Source organism: Cervus canadensis, chromosome 14, assembly GCF_019320065.1.
Source record: "Cervus canadensis isolate Bull #8, Minnesota chromosome 14, ASM1932006v1, whole genome shotgun sequence".
NCBI classification, from domain to species: domain Eukaryota; kingdom Metazoa; phylum Chordata; class Mammalia; order Artiodactyla; family Cervidae; genus Cervus; species Cervus canadensis.
In genome coordinates this window covers 47,967,940-47,990,670 of record NC_057399.1, presented here as the reverse complement: position 1 = coordinate 47,990,670, position 22,731 = coordinate 47,967,940, and the positions used below count along the sequence as shown (strand labels likewise).

The 22,731-nt window shown below is 40.2% G+C and overlaps 1 non-coding gene across 1 annotated transcript; it reads right to left on the bottom strand.

The window, feature by feature from the left end:
* Nucleotides 1-1,279: 1,279 nt before the first annotated feature.
* LOC122453413 lies at nucleotides 1,280-1,422 on the bottom strand. Its single transcript, XR_006273038.1, has one exon. It is a non-coding gene; the product is annotated as a U4 spliceosomal RNA (small nuclear RNA).
* Nucleotides 1,423-22,731: the final 21,309 nt, after the last annotated feature.

Genomic DNA, 22,731 nt, shown 5'->3' with positions numbered 1-22,731 from the left:
GGTGAAATCGGATGGCAAGCAAGCAGAGGGTGTCAAGACGTCTTTACATGAACCAAATCAGCGGGGACAGAATGCAGAGCCGCTTCCCACTCCCACTTCTCTACCTCCCAAGGAAATCACGCAGAAGACATGGATTAAAGGGTCAAGGAGGTAGGAGGCCCTGGCAAACACCTCAGTTAACATGAGTACTTAAATATTGCCTAACCAAATGGACACGTAGATACGGCGTAATATGAGTGTACATTTGTATGGTAGTTTTTGCACTTAACAAAGCTGGTGTTTAGGAATTTTGGGTGTTGTTAGGCACTTTTAGGTCCCAGATCTATCTGATGCAGTGACTTGTTCATAAAGTACTCTTAAGAAAATGAAAAGAGCATGCCACAACCTGGGAGACACTGTTTACAAGTCACATATCTGATAAAGGACTTGTGTCCAGAGTATATTAAAAATACTCTCACAACTCAACAATGAGAAAATAACCCAATAAAAAATGGGTGATATATTTGAATGAATACCACACCAAAGAGATAAATGAATAGCAAATAAGTACAAGGAAACAGGAAAGCCTGCTTCATGCTGTGTGTGGGAGGTGGGGAGGCTTAGATCAGATAATGAATGTGAAATGGTTTTTGATTACACAGGAACCCATTTGATTACATGAGGACCTGCTATAGCCACTACCCTTCCTGCAGAAAGTCCACTAGCCTTCCTGGTGCAGTTCTACAAGTGACACATTTGAGGTCTGTCCAGCCATAGGCAAGGCCCTCACTGAAAAGGACTTCTGTTTTGACTGGTCTGAGGCATACACAGAGAGTCAGCAGCTGGTAGTGCAGCTGGAAGATGAAGGGCACCCAGAATCAGGTCTTGCTAATCACAAACATTTTCTCTAAATCTCTTGCACTGATGCTTATTGAGCTTGAAAAAGTAACAGTTTATGGATTTATCCTTTTTTCTTAACATAGATTGTTGCTTTATGAACCTCAGTTTAATTGTCTAAAATCTCTTAGAATAGTTAGTTTAAAACAATCAAACTCTAAGATTGGACTAGAATTGCCAGCACAGAAATATACTCTTTTAATTTAGCAGGACCAAGTTAATCACTTACCTTGTTAATTGACTTGATGGATAATACTCCAGAAACAATTGTTCCCATCAAACAATTATCAGTAAATTTGGTTTCAATTGGCATTCTGTTTCAAAATTTCAGCTTTGGTTTATAATTCCTTGTGTAGTATGTTCTTAGGAAACTCAAACTTCATTATTAGCCTAGGAGTAAGAAAAAAAGGAGCTCCCTTCAAAAGTTTCCTTCCTTCTTAAGGAAATGAAAAGATCTATGGCAGACTGGGAGACATATTTTTCAATTAGCAATAATCGCACCTCGGATAAACCTCACTGGCTATGATACTGCCACTGCGCAAAGCTGGGAGATATATTTTTAAGACACATATATGGTAAAGGATTTTTCAATGGATAAAGAACTCTCAAATCTCAGGAACAGTAAAACAACCCAATAAAAGATGGACAAAGACTTGAATTCATGTCACAAAAGACTGGGTTGGCCAAAACGTTTGTTTGGGTTTTTCTGTAACATCTTATGGAAAGACCTGAGTGAACTTTTGGGCCAACCCAATAAGTTGGCTAATAGGACAGAAAAAGATGATTGATCAAAATCATTAGTCATTAAGGAAATGCAAATTAAAGCCACAATGAGACATCACTGCACGCTTATTAGAAGGCTAAAGACTGAATTGATCAATCACTGGCAAGGATATAGAACAACTGGAACTCTCATTACACTGCTGGTAGAAGTAAAACATGGCAGAATCACTTTGGAAAACCATTCTGTAGTTTCTTTAAAAGGTAAACATACACCTACTATATGACCCAGCCGTTCCACTCAGTTATTCACCAAAGAGAAAGGAAAGCATCTTTCTATGCATACACTTGTATATGAAAGTTTGTAGGAACTTCACTTCTAATATCCCCAAATTAGAAACAACTCAAATGCCCATCACAAATGAATGATTAAAGAAATGATTGTAGTATATCCAGATAATACTCAGCAATTAAAAAGGATGTATCTTTGATATACACACTAGCTTGGATAAATCTCAAAATTATGCTGAGTATAAGACAGACAAATAATACATTCTGTATTGTCCCATTCATACAAAGTTCTAGAAAGGAAAACTATAATGACAAAAAGCAGATCAATGGTGACCTGAGGATGGGTGTGGTGGGACTGAGGAACCAGATGGAGGCAGGAATTACAAACAGACATGAGGAAACTTTTAGAAGGATGTGAATATGTTTTCTGTGTTGGTATCCATGATTTCAGGAGTGTGCATATGTGTCAAAACCAAATGTTCACTTTAAATATGGAGTTTATTGGATATCAACTATGCTTCATTAAAGTTCTTAAAAACAGATAAGAAGGAAGAAAAATAAAATGAAGCCACAGTATCTTGTGTCCCTTTTTCAGAATCAGCATACATTGTTTGATGGCCTAATGTCTCTTAATAAGATTCCAAGATAAGATTAAATCAATAGGCCCTTGTGATGTGTGTTTAGTCACTAAGTCATATCCGACTCCTTTGTGACCCCATGGACTGTAGCCTGCTAGGCTCATCTGTCCGTGGGATTTCCTAGGCAAGAATACTGGAGTGGGTTGCCATTTCCTTCGCCAAGGGATCTTCCCAACCCAGGGATTGAACCCATGTCTCCTGCATTGGCAGGAGGATTCTTTATCACTGAGCCTCCAGGGAAGCCCCAATAGGCCCTTACAGTCGAAGTTCAACATTGTCAGCAGTTAGATTGTAAGAGGTTTTTATGTCACATTGCAATAGTCTCTCATATTTTAAAAGATTGCCCAAGAAGTTGATCCTCTCCTCCTAAAACTCTGGAAAAAAGCCTAGAGCACTTTCTACATTACATGCCTGCACCAACTGCATTTCAAGTTGCAGAAAACAAAGACCAAACTATTTTTTCTTTCATTGTGGTAAAATATACACAAAATATAAAATCCACCATTTTAGCCATTTCTAAGTGTACAGTTTTATAGCACTAAATACATTTCCACAGTTGTGTAACCATCACCGCAAAACTTCAGAGTTTTTTTTTTATCTTTTCCAGCTGAGACTCTATACCCACTAAATACTAGTTCTCTATTTCCCCTCCTCCCAAGCATGGCAATCACCATTTTATTTTCTATCTCTATGAATTCGAATGGGGCTTCCCAGGTAGCTCGGTGGTAAACAATCCACCTGCAATGCCGGAGACATGATTCAATCTCAGGGTTGGGAAGATCCTCTGGAGAAGGAAATGGCAACCCACTCCAGTATTCTTGCCTGGGAAATTCCTTGGATAGAGGAGCCTGACAGGTTACATTCCAAGGGACTGAAAGAGAACTGGACATGACTTAGCACCTAAATAACAACAATGAATTTGAACCTTCTAGGTACCCCATATAAGTGGACTCATAGTCTTTATTTCATTTGTGACTGACTTATTTCACTTATAATGTCTTCAAGTTTCAGCTACGTTGTAGCATGTATCAAAATTTCCTTCATTTTAATGGATGAACAATATTCTATTGTAAGTGTATATCTCATTTTGTTTATTCATTCCTTCATTGATGGACATTTGAATTGCTTCCAACTTTTGGTTATTTTCATTAATGCTGCTATAAATGTGAGTGTACAAATATCTATTTGAGCCTCAGGAATTTGTATTTTTTTCTAAATCTTTGAGTATGATAACCTGAATTTATTGCATTAGTGATCTCTTAGACCTCAAGAGCTAAGTGGCTGGGGGTGATTTACATAAAGACGCAAGTTTAATCAGAAGTGGAATTGCTAGATCATATGGTACTTCCGTATTTAATTTTTGAGGAATCATCAAGGTAACTATATTTATGCCTTTATAATGTGAATATCTGCTATAATAGCATAATGCAAACACAACAATAACAACTACATTTCTTAAGGACATTTGTTCTGCAAGGGACTCTGCTAAACGTGTTATAAATGTATACCATCTTATTTAATGCTTCCAAGAACCCTAAAGGAAACTATTACTGTCTTCTTTCTACATATAAGAAAACCAAGACTCAGTAAGATTAAGTAACTTACCCAAGTCTACAGTTGGTAAGAATGGAGACATATTTGGAACCAGAAACCATGCTTTCAACTCCCTGTAATCATCTGTGTGTGTGTGTGTGTGTGTGTGCTCAGTCATGTCCAATTCTTTGCGACCCGATGGACTGTAGCCCACCAGTCTCCTTTGTCCATGGGATCTCCCAGGCAAGAATACTGGAGTGGGTTGCCATTTCCTCCTTCAGGAGATCTTCCCAACCCAGGGATCAAACCTGTGTCTTCTGCATTGGCAGGTAGATTCTTTTACCACTGAACTACCTGCGAGCTACCTGTCAAACTGGTCAAACTGTTAACGTTAATCCAACATCATAGCACTGATCTTGTGGTTTAAAGAGAGCACAAGGATGTCTATGGTCCACAGGCTCCAGCTCCTGGCTTTGCTCCAAGGGCTTGTCAGGACCTTTTGCAGAAGGGCTGCTCCCTGCTGTCAAGAAGTTTGTCTCCCTTCCAGCCCCACCCATTCAGAAAACGACTTTCTCTCCCTTGCTCTATGGAGATTAGCAGGAAATTCCCAGCTGCTCTTCACCAGTCTCTACAGAGAATATATTCTCTTCAGGTGTCTGGAGGCAGTTGTCTGAAGGGTGAGTCACAGTTTCCCCTGGTGAGGCTGCATTTCCTTCTCTTGACCACTATGTTTTAATCCTTGTTGTAGCAAGAGGGCTCTGCATGCAGTTTCCTTTTCGTCTCACACCAGTGGCTTTCGTTATCTCACAGGCATGTGTAAGAAAAATGGCCCGTGCTCTGTTGTTTAATGGAAATACACAACAAAGTTTCTCTTTCCTTTTACCTTTTAACTTCTTGGCTCCTTCTCTTTCTTTCTTTCATTTTTTTCAGGAAAACCCAGAGGTAAAATAAATAGTTTTCAAGGCAGAAAATGCTTTATTAATCCAGAAAAGAATGAAGTGGCAATCTGTGAATTTAAAAATCCAAATATTAAAAAAAAAAAGCTTATTGTAGTGAAAAAAGCACAGGTTTTATAGACCTGAGAGCTAATGAGGGTTCTGATACTTTCTAACTGTATCATCTTTGGCAAGTTATGCAAATGGGGGATAGTCATATCTCAAACTTTTGAGGAATAAATGTCCAGGATGTATGATTTAGTTTAGCACATGGCCTTGCTTGTGGAAGGTGCCCAATGTTTAACTTAATTACACATGAATAAAAATGGTAGAAATTTCCCTTTTGTAAAAGATATTTTTGGATGTGGGCCAATTTTAAAGTCTTTACTGAATTTGCTACAATACTGCTTCTGCTTTATGTTTTGGTTTTTTGGCTGTGAGGCATATGGGATCTTAGCTCCCCAACCAGGGACTGAGCCTAGATCCTCTGCTTGGAAGGTGAAGTCTTAACCTCTGGACTGCCAGCTAAGTCCCCCAGATTGTAGAAATTTCTCACATAAAATTAAGTGAGCTTAAGGAGCAGCCTTCCCCAAGTCTCACACAAAAGGCAAGTCCTTTGGGATAATAAATGAATGTCATTTTTACCAAAGTCATATGTACAGTGGAAAGGAACATTCAGCATCTCTGATTACAAAATATAAATAAGACACTCCTAAAATTCCAACTTTCAACATTCTGTAAGTGGCCTTTGCAAAGTTACTTAAGAAACAAGACCAATTGTTCTACAAATGTTTGAAATGTCAAGGAAAGAGATGGGTAGAAGACTATAGGAAAGGTTGAATAGGAAGAAGAGCCAGCCTTTGTCAGTCTCCTGTGATGGCCTGAACTGTGCTCAGCCATTACACTGGGCATCTATTATGGCCCACCTGGCGTCTAGGACCACCACGGACAGCTGTGAGTTGGGGCCATGCCCAGCTGCGTGAATGGGCCTCTGACCCAGGCTGGGGCGCTGAGAGCACAGGCATCGTCATGGCCACAGAGACTGGTGAGGAGGAGCTAAGTGACACAAGCTGAGGCCATGAGAGTGACAAGGAGAAGTCCAGCTGGAATGCTGAGGAAAAAGGAGCCTCTGTCTATGGCAGCGGGTGCCTGGTTCACTGTACGCTTGGAACCAGGACTGCCACTTCTGGCTGCACAACTTACATTCTGCACACCTTTAGATGGTGCCCTTCTCTGGTGAGTCTGACACGACCCACACTGGAAGAAACGCTGGGGAATAAAACCAACTCAGAGGAGAGCAGAAGGGAGAGATAGATGATGACACCTTCCTGAATATATTGTTTCAGCCATGCCTGAAGCCAGGTGAACCTTCTTAAGTGTTTCTTATCTGAGCCTTGAAATAGGGGTCTGGTTAAGAAACCAGAAACCCACCCACTCCCTCATTGATCTCCCCTGATTTTGGAAGTATCCCCGTCTATACATTAGCTTCACTCTAACTTTCATGAAGTTCTGCAGGCAGGCCTGCCCATCCTTAGAAGTGAGGAGAGGTGCTTACCTGGCTGACCTTTTCCTTGTGCGTCGGGTGTGAGCTGCTGTTTACACACTAATCAAGTCAATGATTTATAAGACTTCCTACAACCTCACCCCTCCAGACACTGCTAATCACTGGGCTTACCGCCACAAACAAGGTACAGGTGTTATCCTCAAGAAGCTCATTTTCAAGGAAAGAAACAGGTCATTATATGACTAAAATTGATAGCAAGATGATAAATGTCATTTTAATGCAATGAACAGGTTCTTATAGAAGCCAAGATGTGTTCTGTCTGACAGGACTTGAGGAGCGTTCACAGAGAAACTGTTCAAACTTGGATTTGAAGACACGGTAGCATTTAAAAATAAAAAGAATGGGAGAGAGAACATTTCAGAAAAGAGCAATCTGAACAAAAGAAGAATCATGAAACAAGTGACCTGTTCAGGGAATGTCACGAATGACAGAGCAACTAGATGACAGGAATTGGGTAAGAGTGAGAAGGGACTGAAGCTGGAATTCAAATTGGTATAGATGCCGAGGGCCTGGAGTATTTAAGGAGAGGAGTGGCCTGGTCACAACTTTTTATGCCAGGAGACTCTGGTCACGGCTGGAAGAGGTGGATTAGAGCTGGTTGGGGCTGGAAGCCGAGAGGCTACCGAGAGTCTGAGCATGGGGAGATGGTAGCTGAACTAGGACTGAGAAAGGGTCAGTTTATAGACACCTATGATGGAAAGAGACTTCCCTGGTGGCTCAGACGGTAAAGCGTCGGCCTACAATGTGAGAGACCTGGGTTCGATCCCTGGGTTGGGAAGATCTTCTGGAGAAGGAAGTAGCACCCCATTCCAGTACTCTTGCCTGGAAAATCCCATGGATGGAAGAGCCTGGTAGGCTACAGTCCATGGGGTCGCAAAGAGTCGGACACAACTGAGTGATTTCACCTCACCTTACCTTATGATGGAAATCAGTTTTGTAGAAGCCTCTCAGCCTTAATATGCTCTTTTCATGCTGGGACCAGCCGGCAAAGAGAGCAAGTCCCGATCGCAACAGCACGGAAGCCTGAGAAAAAAGCCGATAGTAAAGAATGGGGTCGAGAGGGCTGAATGCTCTTTAGGCAAGTCAGTGATTTTATTGAGTAAAACAGCTACCTTTATACTAGTACAAGCAGAAAACATAGTTCATAAAAATGCTATCTGGTGTTTGTCACATCAATACAATTCTTTGTCTTAAGTGATTGCAGAAGCTTACATCTTGTTTTTGGCATTCCAAGATAAACTACTACGTGAAGGTCACTACTATGTTTTTCTCAAGGAAGAACAAAGGAGACCCGGCAAGTGTTTTACTACTTTATCATGGGGTGGCGGGACAGGGAATGGCCTCTTTCAAGGCTTTCCCAGGGCCTTTTTGGGCCTTGAGCAGGCCGGCTCCCCGCATTTTCATATTCACAACTTCACTCCAATGTCGCCAGCATCACAGGAATTAAACTTTGAAATGACTGAAATTATAATTCTCAATCAGACTGAGAAGCAACAGTTAGTGTTATTAATAAAACACCCCTGTAATCCTAGAATTACTTCCCTGGTGGCTCAGACTGTAAAGCATCTGCCTACAATGTGAGAGACCTGAGTTCGATCGCTGGATCAGGAATATCCCCTGGAGAAGGAAATGGCAACCCACTCCAGTACTCTTGCCAGGAATATCCCATGTACAGAGGAGCCTGGTAGGCTACAGTCCACGGGGTCACAAAGCATTGAACACGACTGACTGACTTGACTTTCACTTTTACTTTCATGATCCTAGAACCTCTTCTCAGCTCACCACAAAGTTAATGAGGGGTCTCTAAAGCCGGAACTGTGCATGACTGGCTACACGCAGGGCGCCACCTGAAGAGATCACCACCCTCTATATATGTACTGGGTATAAACCTATCTCTATACAACACACAGTAGGGATTTCCCTGGTGGTCCAGTGGCTAAGACTCCACATAAGAATTCCTTGCATAAGAACATGCAAGGGGCTCAGGTTCAAGCCCTGGCAGGGGACTAAGGTCCCACATGCCGTGCAGTGCAGCCAAGGAAAAAAAAAAAGTGTTGTTCTTGTCTGATTGCATTTCAACTGCTGTTCTTAGGGGCACCGAGAAGCCTTTCCTATTCAGTGGCAGGTTTTGCCACGCCTTCAACTGATGGTATAGGACATATAGTCTGCTCTTTGGCTCATCCAACAAGGCTATGATAGTTCTCTTTAATGTCCCCTCTCTCACCTACAGATGACATTCTCTTAACCCTGGTGAGATTCAGAGTTTGGTGGCAGGTTGTATTCATTTGCTAAGGCTGCCATAACAAAGTACTGCAAGTTGGGTAGCTTAGAATTACAGAAATCTACTGTCTCAGTTTGAAGGCTTGAAGTTCAAAATCAGGTGTTGGCTTAGGGCTGTTAAGGAGAATCTTAGCCCCATGCCTCTCTCCTAACTTCTGGTGGTTTGTTGAAATCTTTGGCATTCCTGAGTTTCTGCTGCATCATCCTGATCTCTGCCTTTATCTCTATCTGGTGTTCCCTCTGTGTGCATGTCTATATTTAAGTTTTCACTTTTTATAAGGACATCAGTCTTATTGGATTAGGGGTCCCACCCTAGTCCAGTAAGTGACTTCATTCCCACTTAGTTAATTACATCTGCAATGACTCTATTTCCAAATAAGTTCACCTTCTCAGGTATTGTGAGTTAAGATTTCAACATTTAAATTTAGGGGAAAGTGAAAGTGTCAGTCACTCAGTTGTGTCTGACACTTTGCAAACCCATGTGCTATATCCTGCCAGGTTCTTCTGTCCATGGAAATCTCCAGGCAAGAACACTTGTGGGTTGCCATTTCCTTCTCCAAGGGATCTTCCTGACCCAGGGACCAAACCCGGGTTTCCTGTATTGCAGGCAGATTCCTTACCATCTGAGCCACCAGGGACACATATCAACACATAATACAGAAGATAAAGTACCTCTGTGTCTTCTCCCCTACTGTCTTAGGTACTTCTTTGTGTGGGGCAGAAGGAAGTTTATCAATTTTTCTATTGGATCTTGCCTTTGAAAGAGGGTCCCTTATCCCTCACCTCAGCTTCCTCTAGCTGCAATAGACAGGGGCACAGACAACGTCAACTTTCCTTGAAATGCTGCTAGTAAGCCAAGAGGAAAAATGGTCAACTAAAATGCCATAAAAATCTTCAAAGGCTGTTAATATCATCCCTTCCATCATATATGCTGTAAACTTTACAGTATAAAAGACCAGAATATATTTGAGGAATGGGCCTCAGACCAATTGGCCTCTGTCTGAATCTTAGCAACTGTTGAGGAAGGGGAACCACACGTGGGGAGGGGGCTAACATTCAATATTAGCTTCTTTACCTCGGTCTGCAACTTGAACCCTCCTAAAATCCAACATAGTTGAATCCCATGGATTGATTTCCTACTCTACACCCTACCCCTGAAATGATAAATGTGTTCTGCATGAAAGATATTTTCTTTCTATTTACTTTGTTCTTATTTCTTAGGGCTAATAACCTTGGATTTATTAGGCCAAGATTAAGCTCAGCCTTTCTGAGCTACATTATAATATTTTCTGTGATGATCAACAAAGAGGTTTCCATTTTTAAGCTGCTTCATCTGAAAACTTTGGTTTCACCCCAGGGTTAGTCCTGGGGAGGCAGGCGTGAAGGGGGTGTGGTGGACTATTGCATTCTGCATCGCTATTTGTGTAGGACCCGTTGAGCACAAATAAGAGCTTTAAAGATGGAAGCTTTTTTTCTCTTTACTGACTGTTACCATCTGTCTTTCCTTGCTGAAGCATGGGAGCCTTTATTACAAAGCACCACCATCTTTATGCCAAAATGGAATTTCATAAAATTTGCATAAAGTCCCAGATAGTTCAATTACTCTCTTCTATGTCAGTAAAATCAACAGCGTGGTTGGTTGGCCACTAAGACAGAACTTAGCATGAAGTCATGACAGTCTCAAATGTATTTTTAGAAAGAAAAATTGGGCTGGACTTGTCTTATTCTGACTCCTCGTGCCATAAACTTTCTGTCTTTCATCATACAATTTCACAGACATTGTTGCCTGAACCCAGCCTCCTACTGGAAATCACTTTAGGTTTGGTGCCCCATACGGGACTTTCAGGCTGACTCTCACTCCCCATTCCCTGATAGCACAGCCAAATAAATACCACAATGAAAAAGATGATAGAGACAGCATTCCATTTTTACATATCTTGTCAGAGGGAGCTGTTACCAGTTCCTAATGAGCCTCTCTTCTCTTTTCTATTTTGCTTCGCTCTCTGATCATCACTTGGGAATAGAAAAACACAGGCAGCCCACAGGCTGAGTGATTAGGAAAACACTGTGCAATGTGTGTGTGCTAAGTCGCTTCAGTTGTGTCTGACTCTTTGTGACCCTATGGACTGTAGCCTGCCAGTCTCCTCTGTCCATGGGGATTCTCCAGGCAAGAATATGGAGTGGATTTTTATGGCCTCCTCCAGGGGATCTTCCCAACCCAGGGATCAAACCCACATCTCTTACATCTCCTGCATTGGCAGGTGGGTTCTTTTCCACTCTTGCCACCTGTGAAGCCCTAGGGAACACTGAGATGTGACCAAAAAGGCTTTTGAAGGTTCTGAGCAAGGATGATGGACTATTAAGCTGTGATAACTTCCAAGGAGACTTCATCTCACTCATCGGTGACACATTTTTCATCAACAGGTCTAAAAATTCCTGACTTTTTCTTCTTATTCTTTTTTTTCTTTTGATTGACTGAAAGTGATAAATGATAATAACTCAGAGAAAACCGCAGTGGAGGGAAACAATGGGAGAACAGTTTACAATTCTGATTTGTTGATCTTAATAAACTTGTCCTGATCAACTTGGAGAAGATATCCCCTGTGGAACCCATTGTCCAAATGCACCTGGCTGTGACACTAAGAAGTCACCTACCCGGCTATGTGTGAAGCACATCTTGCCTCCAGTAGAAGACGACCTATCAGAGATCTTGCCCACCATTAACAGCCAAAATAGGAGAAAAACATATTTTTATAGGCTTTTCCCCAGGTCCAATCATGTAGTAACAAGGTTTGCAGGGGCTCTAAAATACCCGATGATCCTTAAGTAGTTGTAATACTGTTTCCCTCCTGGCCAAAATAATCATGTAATTCCAAAGCCCTCTGCATGTATCACATCTTTCTCAATACAGCATGTTATAATAATTTTAAAAAAACAGGCTCAAAAAAGAGCAGATTAGAGATCTGAACACTCCAGACTTCAGTAGTTAAGTCAAGTGGTTAATAAGTAGTAGCGGCAAGATTCAAAGACCTACAAAACTTTAAGGGGCTCAGACAACAGTATTATTCAGTAATTCTTCATTTCTTTTTTCAAATTTATTTTTATTTACTTATTGTTTAGGCTGTGCTGGGTCTTTGTTGTTGCTCAAGGACTTTTTCTAGTTGGGGCGAGTGGCAGCTACTCTCTAGTTGTGCAAACAGGCTTCTCCACTGCTCTTGTTGCGGAGCATGGGCTCCAGGGTGCATGGGCTTCTATAGTCGTGATGCACGGGCATAGTTCCTCCACAGTATGTGGGATCTTACAGGACCAGTAATCAAATTGGTGTCCCTTGAATTGCAAGGCAAATTCTTAATCACTGGGCCATCAGGAAAGCCCCAAATTCTTTATTTCCTATCAGGGAGATGGGACTGTATTTCAGTTCAGTTCAGTTGCTCAGTCGTGTCCGACTCTTTGTGACCCCATGAACCGCAGCACGACAGGCCTCCCTGTCCATCACCAACTCCCGGAGTCTACCCAAACCCATGTCCATTGAGTCAGTGATGCCATCCAACCATCTCATCCTCTGTCATTCCCTTCTTCTCCTGCCCTCAATCTTTCCCAGCATCAGGGTTTTTTTCAAATGAGTCAGCTCTTTGCATCAGGTGGCCAAAGTATTAGAGTTTCAGCTTCAACATGAGTCCTTCCAATGAACACCCAGGACTGATCTCCTTTAGGATGGACTGGTTGGATCTCCTTGCAGTCCAAGGGACTCTCAAGAGTCTTCTCTTTTGAACCACAGTTCAAAAGCATCAATTCTTCGATGCTCAGCTTTCTTTATAGTTCAACTCTCACATTCATACATGATTACTGAAAAAACCACACTGAGAATACCAGACCACCTGACCTGCCTCTTGAGAAACCTGTATGCAGGTCAGGAAGCAACAGTTAGAACCGGACATGGAACAAGACTGGTTCCTAATAGAAAAAGGAGTACGTCAAGGCTGTATATTGTCACCCTGCTTATTTAACTTACATGCAGAGTACATCATGAGAAAAGCTGGGCTGGATGAAGCACAAGCTGGAATCAAGATTGCCGGGAGAAATATCAATAACCGCAGATATGCAAATGACACCACCCTTATGGCAGAAAGTGAAGAAGAACTAAAGAGCCTCTTGATGAAAGAGAAAGAGGAGAGTGAAAAAGTAGGCTTAAAGCTCAACATTCAGAAAACTAAGATCATGGCATCCGGTCCCATCACTTCATGGCAAATAGATGGGGAAACAGTGGAAACAGTGGCTGACTTTATTTTGGGGGGCTCCAAAGTCACTGCAGATGGTAATTGCAGCCATGAAATTATAAGATGCTTACTCCTTGGAAGGAAAGTTATGATCAACCTAGACAGCATACTAAAAAGCAGAGACAAAAAATAAATAAATAAAAAAGAAAAGAAAAAAAGAGCAGAGACATTACTTTGCCAACAAAGGGACTGTATTTAGTACACATTTTGGCGGGGGGGATTCCCTTGTGGTTCAGCAGTAAAGAATCCATGTGCCAATGCAGGAGATGTGATTTGATCTCTGGGTTGGGAAGATCCCCTGGAGAAGGAAATGGCAACCCACTCCAGTATTCTTGGCTGGGGAAATCCCATGGATAGAAGAGCCTGGCGGGCTACACTCCAAGGGGTCACAAAAAGAACTGGACCTGACTTAGCAATGAAACAACAACAACAATTGTAAATGTGTATTTGAAACAAAAGCATCACTTTTTCCCCCTTTCTTCCTTCTTCCCCTTTCTTCCTCCCTCCCTCTCCCCTTCCTTCCTTAGTTTCTTTCTAGACATAGAATAATTTGTAAGGCTGAAAATTCAGAGATAGTGATTTGCAATCATATTTCTAATTGTGGTCTTTGCGGACCTACTAAGGTTCATCTTTATGGTGGAAGAGCCCAATTGAGCGACATGGCCATATCTCTCAAAGCGGTTGTGAGAGGCCCCAAATGTAAACAGAAAACCTTTACATTAAAAATATAAAATGACATCAGGATCCTAAACTAAGCAATCCTAACTGCTTCATTCACAGTCAGCACCTGCTTCATTCATGGTGAATGAAACGGGAGCTTCCATCTCTTTGTATTTTTACTGTCTGCCCTCCACATTATGTGGAACGTGTGCCTGCCTTTGCTTAACTAGCAGTGGAAAACCACTTCCCCTCTCTGTGGCCTTCAAAATGACAACCAGATGTTGTTCCAGTCTTTTCTCTGTTTTATTTTTCAGGTCTAAACTCATGATTGCCCTCTGGGTTTCCACGATGGTAAGGGAATGTTTTCAATTGAAACAAGAATTCCTGCCAAAATTAAAGAACATGAAAACATGATTCCTCATCACATATTTGGTAAATCCCCTGCTGTCCATTTGAAAATCAGAATTTGGGGTTTAAGTTACAAGAGCACTTTCAAGTGCTGCTTAAAAAAACAGCTGTCTATCTCAAATCACAGGCAATTTTTGTATGAGCCTAAGTACTAAAACCGTTTAGATGCAATTTATTGAGGAAGACTTTTGCATGGAACCATTTATTTATCCATTAAAGAATGTACTGAAATAAACACTGTAATTAAGTCATTGTTTAACTACTATCATGAAATGAGTTGATTTCATTAGAGCATTGAAAGTTTTGGTTGCTGTTACATATTTTAAACCAAATTCTTTTTTTTTTTAAATTAATTAATTAATTTATTTTTTCAGTGGGTTTTGTCATACATTGACATGAATCAGCAATAGATTTACACGTATTCCCCATCCTGATCCCCCCTCCCACCTCCCTCTCCACCCGATTCCTCTGGGTCTTCCCAGTGCACCAGGCCCGAGCACTTGTAGAGACAGCTTTCAGATAGCTATAAGAAACTTCTCTGAGGAGGCGAGGGCAGGAGCTAGGATATATAAGAATTTTGCATCAAAGGACAGGTATTTGGGAGCACCAAAATATTACTGTTAATTAAAGAAACCAGATACACCAAGTTAAGGAATTTAGAGCTTTTCTATGTAAGGAAAGATGCAAGAATCCGAGCTCACTGAAATTACTCTTTTGATATGCACCGCAGCAACCTGGTGCCAATATCCTGTATTTTCCTACCTTGAGATTTCTCTGGGCTCAGCATAGGGAGTGGCTGCTGTCTGATGGCTGCTCTGTTCACTTCAGTAGCTCAGTTGTGTCCGACTCTTTGCGACCCCATGAATCGCAACACGCCAGGCCTCCCTGTCCATCACCAACTCTCGGAGTCCATGATGGCTGCTAGATGGCAGGTATTCTTTTCAGCCCCATGTTTCCTCAGGGCTCACCAGCTCACAATAGAAGGCTGCAATCACTGATGACCAAGACATCTTTTGTGTACTGATATGGCAGGAAACATTGCATTTCTCACTGTTATTTCATAGGAGGAGAACAAAGGAAAGCATGGGAATGAGAAGATAATGGTGGATAAGGAGAAGTGAAGTAAAAGGAGAAGGGGGCAAAAGAGGATGAAAAATAGCAACAACTTCAGATATGCAGATGATACCACTCTAATGGCAGAAAGTGAAGAGGAACTAAAGAGCCTATGGATGAGGGTGAAAGAGGAGAATCAAAAAGTTGGCTTAAAACTCAATTTTCAAAAAACTAAGATCATGGCATCTGGTTCCCACCACTTTATGGCAAATAGAAGGGGTAAGAGTGGAAGCAGTGACTGACTTTATTTTCTTGGGCTCCAAAATCACTGTGGATGGTGACTGCAGCCATGAAATTAAAAGACACTTGCTCCTTGGAAGGAAAGCTTTGACAAGCCTATATAGTGTGTTAAAAAGCAGAGACATCACTTTGCTGACAAAGGTTCATATAGTCAAAGCTATGGTTTTTCCAGTAGTCATGTGCCAATGTGAGAGTTGGACCATAAAGAAGACTGAGTGCCAAAGAATTGATGCTTTTGAGCTGTGGTGCTGAAGACTCTTGAGAATCCCTTCAACAGTAAGGACATCAAACCAGTCAATCCTAAAGGAAATCAACCCTGAAATTTCATTGGAAGGACTAGTGCTGAAGCTGAAGCTCCAATACTTTGGCCACCTGACGCGAAGAGTTGACTCACTGGAAAAGACCCTGATGCTGGGAGAGATTGAGGCCAGGAGGAGAAGGGGATAACAGAGGATGAGATGGTTGAAAAGCATCACCAACTTAATGGACATGAGTTTGAGCAAACTCTGGGAGATGGTAAAGGACAGAGAAGCCTGGTGTGCTGCAGGCCATTGACTCACAAAGAGGCAGATATGACTTAGTGACTGAACAACACAACAACAACACGTGGCATGTGATAGCATTCCAATTTTATTTTCTTCTCAATTAATCAGGTATATGTGAGCCTTTTCTCATGGAACTGAAATTTCAGCTTTGTCAAACATTAAATTCCTACATATGTTGAAATCCATTCCTGGAATTTTGATTGTCTTCCATTGTTCAATTTGTTTGTTCCTATACCAGTACAGTATCTTATACTTTATTGTCTGGCAATGCATATCCTCCTCACTATTTCTCTTAATTAATTTTTTGGCTATTATTATAAATTCGTTTCCCTGTATGACTTTAAGATTATTTTCTCCAATAAAAAACTTTTCTTGTGATTCTAACTATAATTGATTGCTTTCCATTGATAGATTAATTAGAGAAAATTTAAATTTGGGGGATATTAAGGATTCCATTCAAGAAGATGGTATAATTTCCAATGTTTCATTTTTTTAGTCTTCTACAATAAGATTTTATAACTTCCTTCTTAAAGAATATGTATCTTTCTTCTTTATATTAAGTATCTTTAGTTTTGTTACTAAAGATACATTTAGTTGTGAATGAGATTATAATTCTATTTTGTTTTAAACTGATTATTGCTTTTATAAAGAAAGGATTTAAAATTTTTTTTAATTAAGGCTCATATCTGGACTTTCGGAAATGTGGGACGAGATTACCCAGCCCTGTAAAGGCAAGCCTGAGCTAACAAAATAATCAGTTAGGATTAATGAAGTTCAGTCCCAAATTTTGTTCTAAATTTCTGTCTCCCAGTAGCTCCCTTACCTGTTTATTCTCTTATTTGGACAATTATTTTGCAGCTCTTTTTTGTTTTTCCTTGACTGAATTCTACTTGTCATCATTCAATGCCACACTTGCCCCTCCAGCTAGCCTGAAAGGATGCCACTTCTTTTTTTTTTTTTTTTTTTAGGATGCTACTTCTTAAGGGCTGTGATCCAGTAGAGGACCAGATTCACCCTATTTCACAGGTAATCTGATAGACATTACTCATGTGATCTCAGCTATTATGGAATAAGACTTTTATACCAGTGATGTAAAACAATTAACTATCTCTACAATAGTCTTAAAAGTTATCTATCCCGTAAAGATTATTTCTAATAGTAGATAAGAAATCATTATAAACTCTAAGGATGGCCATTTAAATGTGGTTAGATTTGGCTCATAAACCTTATAAATTAACAGCTAAATCTCAATGCAAGATTAGCCTTCAACAATAATGTTAAGTAAGGGAAGTTTCCTTTATCTTCTCTTGACTCTGATATCTAATACGATAATAATGCAATTTAGCCATCTTGTCTTCCCCCAACTGCTACCCCCTGCAAAGGTCCAATCTCTACTACTCCAATACCCTCAACCAGACACAGAAAAATCAGACTTCTGTCTGAACAACAGGCAAACACAAGCACATCTGACATGACAGCTCCCTGCTTCTGTGTAGACAGTTCTCATTTAGAAAACCAACACTTCATATTGAGTTTAATTTGGCTTTTTGACCTGGCTCACAATGGAACTCTCTACTTCTGAGTTGATCTCCCCTCCTCCTCTCAATCCTCCTACCCCCTAACCCCCATCCCACCAATACACTTACTATGACCTCTTCTATAACTTGCTCCCAATCCAGAACATACACTGAATATTTTATTGCTGGAAGTCTAACTCGAATTTCATTTAGGATGATAATTCCTTTTAATTCCTTTGTCTACCACAGCTTGGGGCTTCCCTGGTGGCTCAGATGGTAAAGACTCTGATTGTAATGCAGGGGACCAGGAGAAGGGAACGGCTACCCGCTCTAGTTGGGTTGGATGGCATCACTGACTCAAAGGACTTGAGTTTGAGCAAACTCTGGGAGATGGTGAAGGACAGGGAAGCCTGGAGTGTTGCAGTCCATGGGGTTGCAAACAGTCAGATACAACTGAGCTACTAACACTTTCACCATAGCTTGACTCCTCTCCAACCATCACAACTGTCCCTGCTCCAGCCCCTTGTTCTGTCTTCCCCAGGTTTCTGCCCAATTTGATAGGCATGGATACGACTTAGTGACTGGGAAAAAAATAAAAACCAGGGCTCCACCTTCAAATGCTGGAACAAGTGGTTCATCCCGTTGGCCTTTGGCAAGGGACCCTGACTTTGTTGCTTTTGAGGCTTGGCAATTATCACATTTGATCCTCACAAGGGAAGCTGACTAGGGTCTGTAATCATATTATTTTCACCTTAAAAAATGAAGGAGCTGAGACTCAGAGAAGATTATTACTTGTCCAACATCACACAGAAGTGAAATCTAAACTTGAACCCAGGTCTTCTGACTGAAAATTCCTCGCTCCCTGAAACAATTTCTTTCTGTTTCTGAGCATAGATTAAAAAATACACACCCCCAAAACAGCCATTTAAAAATGACTTGAGGGAGTTTGGGATAAGCAGTTGCAAATTATGGAATTAATAAACAAGGTCTTATTGTATAGTACAGGGATCTATATTCTATATCATATATTCTATAGAATATTCTATATTCTAATATCTATATTATGGGATAAGCCATAATGGAAAAGAATATAAAAAAGGATGTACAAATGTATATAACAGAGTCATTTTGCTACACATTAGAAGTTAATACAGCATTGTAAATCAACTGTACATCAATAAAAAATAAATTAAAAAATACTTTTGAGGTGTATAAACAACTTGAGGATGGATAATGTGTCTTTTCATCTTTAAATGCATCCAATCTCCCAAACAGCTAATAAGAGCTCACATAGTACAAGGTCAAGCATGATATATTTTGAAAAACAAACATCAATTCTGGGGAAAGTAAACACAAAGAGCAAAATGAAAGTATCAAATCAGTCATAAATAAAGAAGTACGAACATTAACATCTCTTACTGCTGATGGCTTTTCTAAGAACAGCACTTATTAAAAGTATTTGAGATAAGGAATAGATTGTGGGTTTATAGAATATCAGAACCAGATCACAGAGATCTCTTATGATCTTTTTATCTAATCCTCCTCAATTAACAGAATATCTAACATTGAGAAGGCAATATGGAATAAAACAATCTGAGAGGCAAGACTTTTGTTTTTCAGAAACTCATTATTTAAGGAAGGAATCTTTCTAGTCAGTATTCTTTGGGGACCAGCATTTCCTACCATTATGAAGCTATAAAAATGCACAATATGAGTTATGCTCATCTATTTAAATATCCAATAAAATTCAATAACTTTTAGATAAATTAATGTTTAAATTGCTTCCTTTAACTTTATCCCTTTAGTTGTGTAATTTTCCTTATTCAAAAAAAATGATTACAAAAAATGTTGCAGCTTTGCTTTTTGACTCTGTGTATATCATACAATCACAAAGTCTTAAAATTTTAAAGCCAAATACATTTTTAAAATCTCTTACCCTAGACTATCAAAAAACAACGCTGCCTTTAAAGTGATTTGGATATATGTTAACAATAATAATTTTATCTAAAGAGATCAATATAAAAATGATCTTAAAAGTATTTATATCTGTGACCCAAATAATGTTTCCATCATTAGAACACTAAACCTTAATCTAAAAATTACTGTATTAAGTTGGTTTTCTGTGAGTGGCTCCTCTAAGTAGCTTGGAAAGTGAATTAATCTAAAGAAAGCAGTTGTTAGTAATCATAGACAATGGCATGGAGCAAGAATAAATAGAAAGAAAAATTGTTTGTGAATTTAAATAAAACCTTAACAGTATATAACAGGGATAACAGTTTGGAATTACACTAATGTGATTTTTCTCTTTTGCCTTTCTTTGTATGTCACCTTCTTCCTAGCCTGCTGGCTTTGCCTTAGATTTGGGCTGGTTGTAGCAAGGCTGCAAAGGGATGGATTGAGTTTCCTCTCAGCCTTGATATGCTGAGTCTTTTTCATTTTGGCTACTCTCATAGATGTGTAATGATATCTCATTGTGGTTTTATTTTGCATTTCCCTAATGATTAACGATGTTGAGCAGCTTTCATGTTGTTGTCATCTGTGTATCTTCTTTGGTGAAGTGTGTTCAAATCCTGTGACTGTTTTTTAATTAGGTTGTTTGTCTTCTTATTATTGAGTTTTGAGGGGTCTTTGTATACTTGCATACAAACCCTTTATTAGTTACATGCTTCATAAATATTCTCTCTCCATCTATAGCTTATTTTTCATTTTATTAAAAGTGACTTTTGAAGATCCGAAAGTGAAAGTGAAAGTGAAGTCGCTCAGTCGTGTCCAACTCTTTGCGACTCCATGGACTGTAGTCTATCAGGCTCCTCCGTCCATGGGATTTTCCAGGCAATAGTACTGGAGTGGGTTGCCATTTCCTTCTCCAGGGTATCTTCCCGACCCAGGGATCAAACCTGGGTCTCCCTCACTGTAGACAGACGCTTTACCGTCTGAGCCACCAGGGAAGATCCAAAGTACCTAAGAAATACTTGCTTAGATATTTAAGAAGTATCTGAAATGTGAAAGGTTGGATCTAAGACACCTCTGACTAACCCAAGGGCACAAGGATTTTCTCCTATTTTTTTTTATTAGAAATTATATAGTGTTAGGTCTTACATAGAGTGTCACATTTTGACTCTATTATATGTAATAGAAAGAAAATCAATACTGGCAAACAAACACTGAGAAATCACATGAAACAAGTTAATATAGCATGATGGTTAAGAATTCAATATCTGGATATGGACTAAAGTTTTGTTTTCTTTTTTAACTTTTAATTTTGTATTAGAGCAATGCTGTGATGTTTCAGGTGAACGGCAAAAGGACTTGACCATACTTACACACGTATCCATTCTCTCCCAAACTCCTCTCCCATTCAGGCCGAAACATAATGCTGTCAGAGTCCTCGGTGCTATACAGTAGGTCCTTGTTGGTTATCAGTTTTAAATATAGCAATGTGTATATGTTCATCCCAAGCTCCCTAACTTTCCCTTCCTCTGGCAAGAGTAAATTCATTCTCTTAAGTCTGTGAGTCTCTTTCTGTCTTATAAGTTTATTTGTATCATATCTCTTTAGATTAGAGATGGACTAAAGTTTTCATCTCAGTTCCAGCATTTAAATAGCTGTATTGATCTTGATCAAGATATTTAACTGCTTTGACCTTTTTTTCTCACCTATAAAATTAGTTAAGAATAGTTCCCACTCACTTCATAGGGTCGCTCTGAGGATTAAATGAGATAACTCCTAGAAAGCACTGTAAAGCGTGTACTTTACACTGAACTAAGAGATTTTTTTGAATGCCAGTTCTTCCTGTGATATTCACTGAGAGCGGAGATTCTGGAAAATAATATAATCATGTGAACTAAGAGATTTTTATCATGGCTCCTGCATGGTTGAATAAACCAACTACACATCTGAACATATTTGTCTTGGAATAAGACAGAGGATAGACTGGGGAATAATGATGCCCAAGAAGTAGAAGGTTTAGTCTTCTGAATGGAGTAGCAAAGACAGAAGCCATTTAAAGGATGAATAGTTTAAAGTTCTAGCAGAGAAGTAGAAGCAATGCTTTGGATCAGCTGGAAAAGCGTGATAATTGAGGCTGAGAGTATGCACAGGCAAAGATTACAATAAATGACTATTTATGATTAATGCCCAAGTAAGATAACTAGGCAAATACGGCAGAAAATTTTCACAATGCTGTAGAAAGAAATCTCAACACAACTTCAACTAGATTTTTGATGCCTTGAAATAAGAGATTGGACCACATAATCTCTAAGGTTCTATGTGGATCTAGCAGCTTGTGAAATTTCCAACCAGTGCTGGGACTGGGTGTGGAAAGAGAGAGAGGCTGTGGTCCTTGAAAATTCCAAGTGGTTGAAATAAACAGGAAATTCAGGATAGAAAGTTATGAGCATAACTGGTTCCTTATAGAGCCTTTTGTCGGTAATGGAAAAAAAGGGGGGCAATAGGGCACTTGTCCAGAATCTCTTCTCTCAGTGAATATCACAGGAAGTACCGGCATTCAAAAATGAGATTGCCAAGGAATGGGAAGGGAAAAAATGCAGGAACAAGATGATGAATAGATGGATGGATATCCAAACTCAGGATATTCAACCACTGGATTTAATTTCTCTTAAGATCACTGTGAAATGGTATACTTTGTTACTTTTTATGTATGGTTTTAAAAAATCTTGAGCCAATATGTTACTGCCATGAAAGTCAGTCCTTGTCTGCATGGAGATAAAGCCATATGTGGAAGTGTCTGTGCTATGGCATAAGGGGGTGGCAAAGGGAAAAGATGGTCCCGGTTAGACCTTAGAGGAAATAGGGTGGGAGTGGGGCGGGGGAGGGGAGGGTACCTGACTAGAGAGAGAGAAAGGAGGGAGGCGCAAGCCAAGTCCAATATGGCACAGGGAGGAGAGGTGAAACTGTTAAATGCAGTGGACTTGTGGAAGAGAAGGAGGAGATGTTGATGGGGGCTGTGTTTGATGATAAAAGATCACTGCCTCTGGATGCATGAGACAAGTGCTCGGGCCTGGTGCACTGGGAAGACCCAGAGGAATCGGGTGGAGAGGGAGGTGGGAGGGGGGATCGGGATGGGGAATACATGTAAATCCATGGCTGATTCATGTCAATGTATGACAAAAAC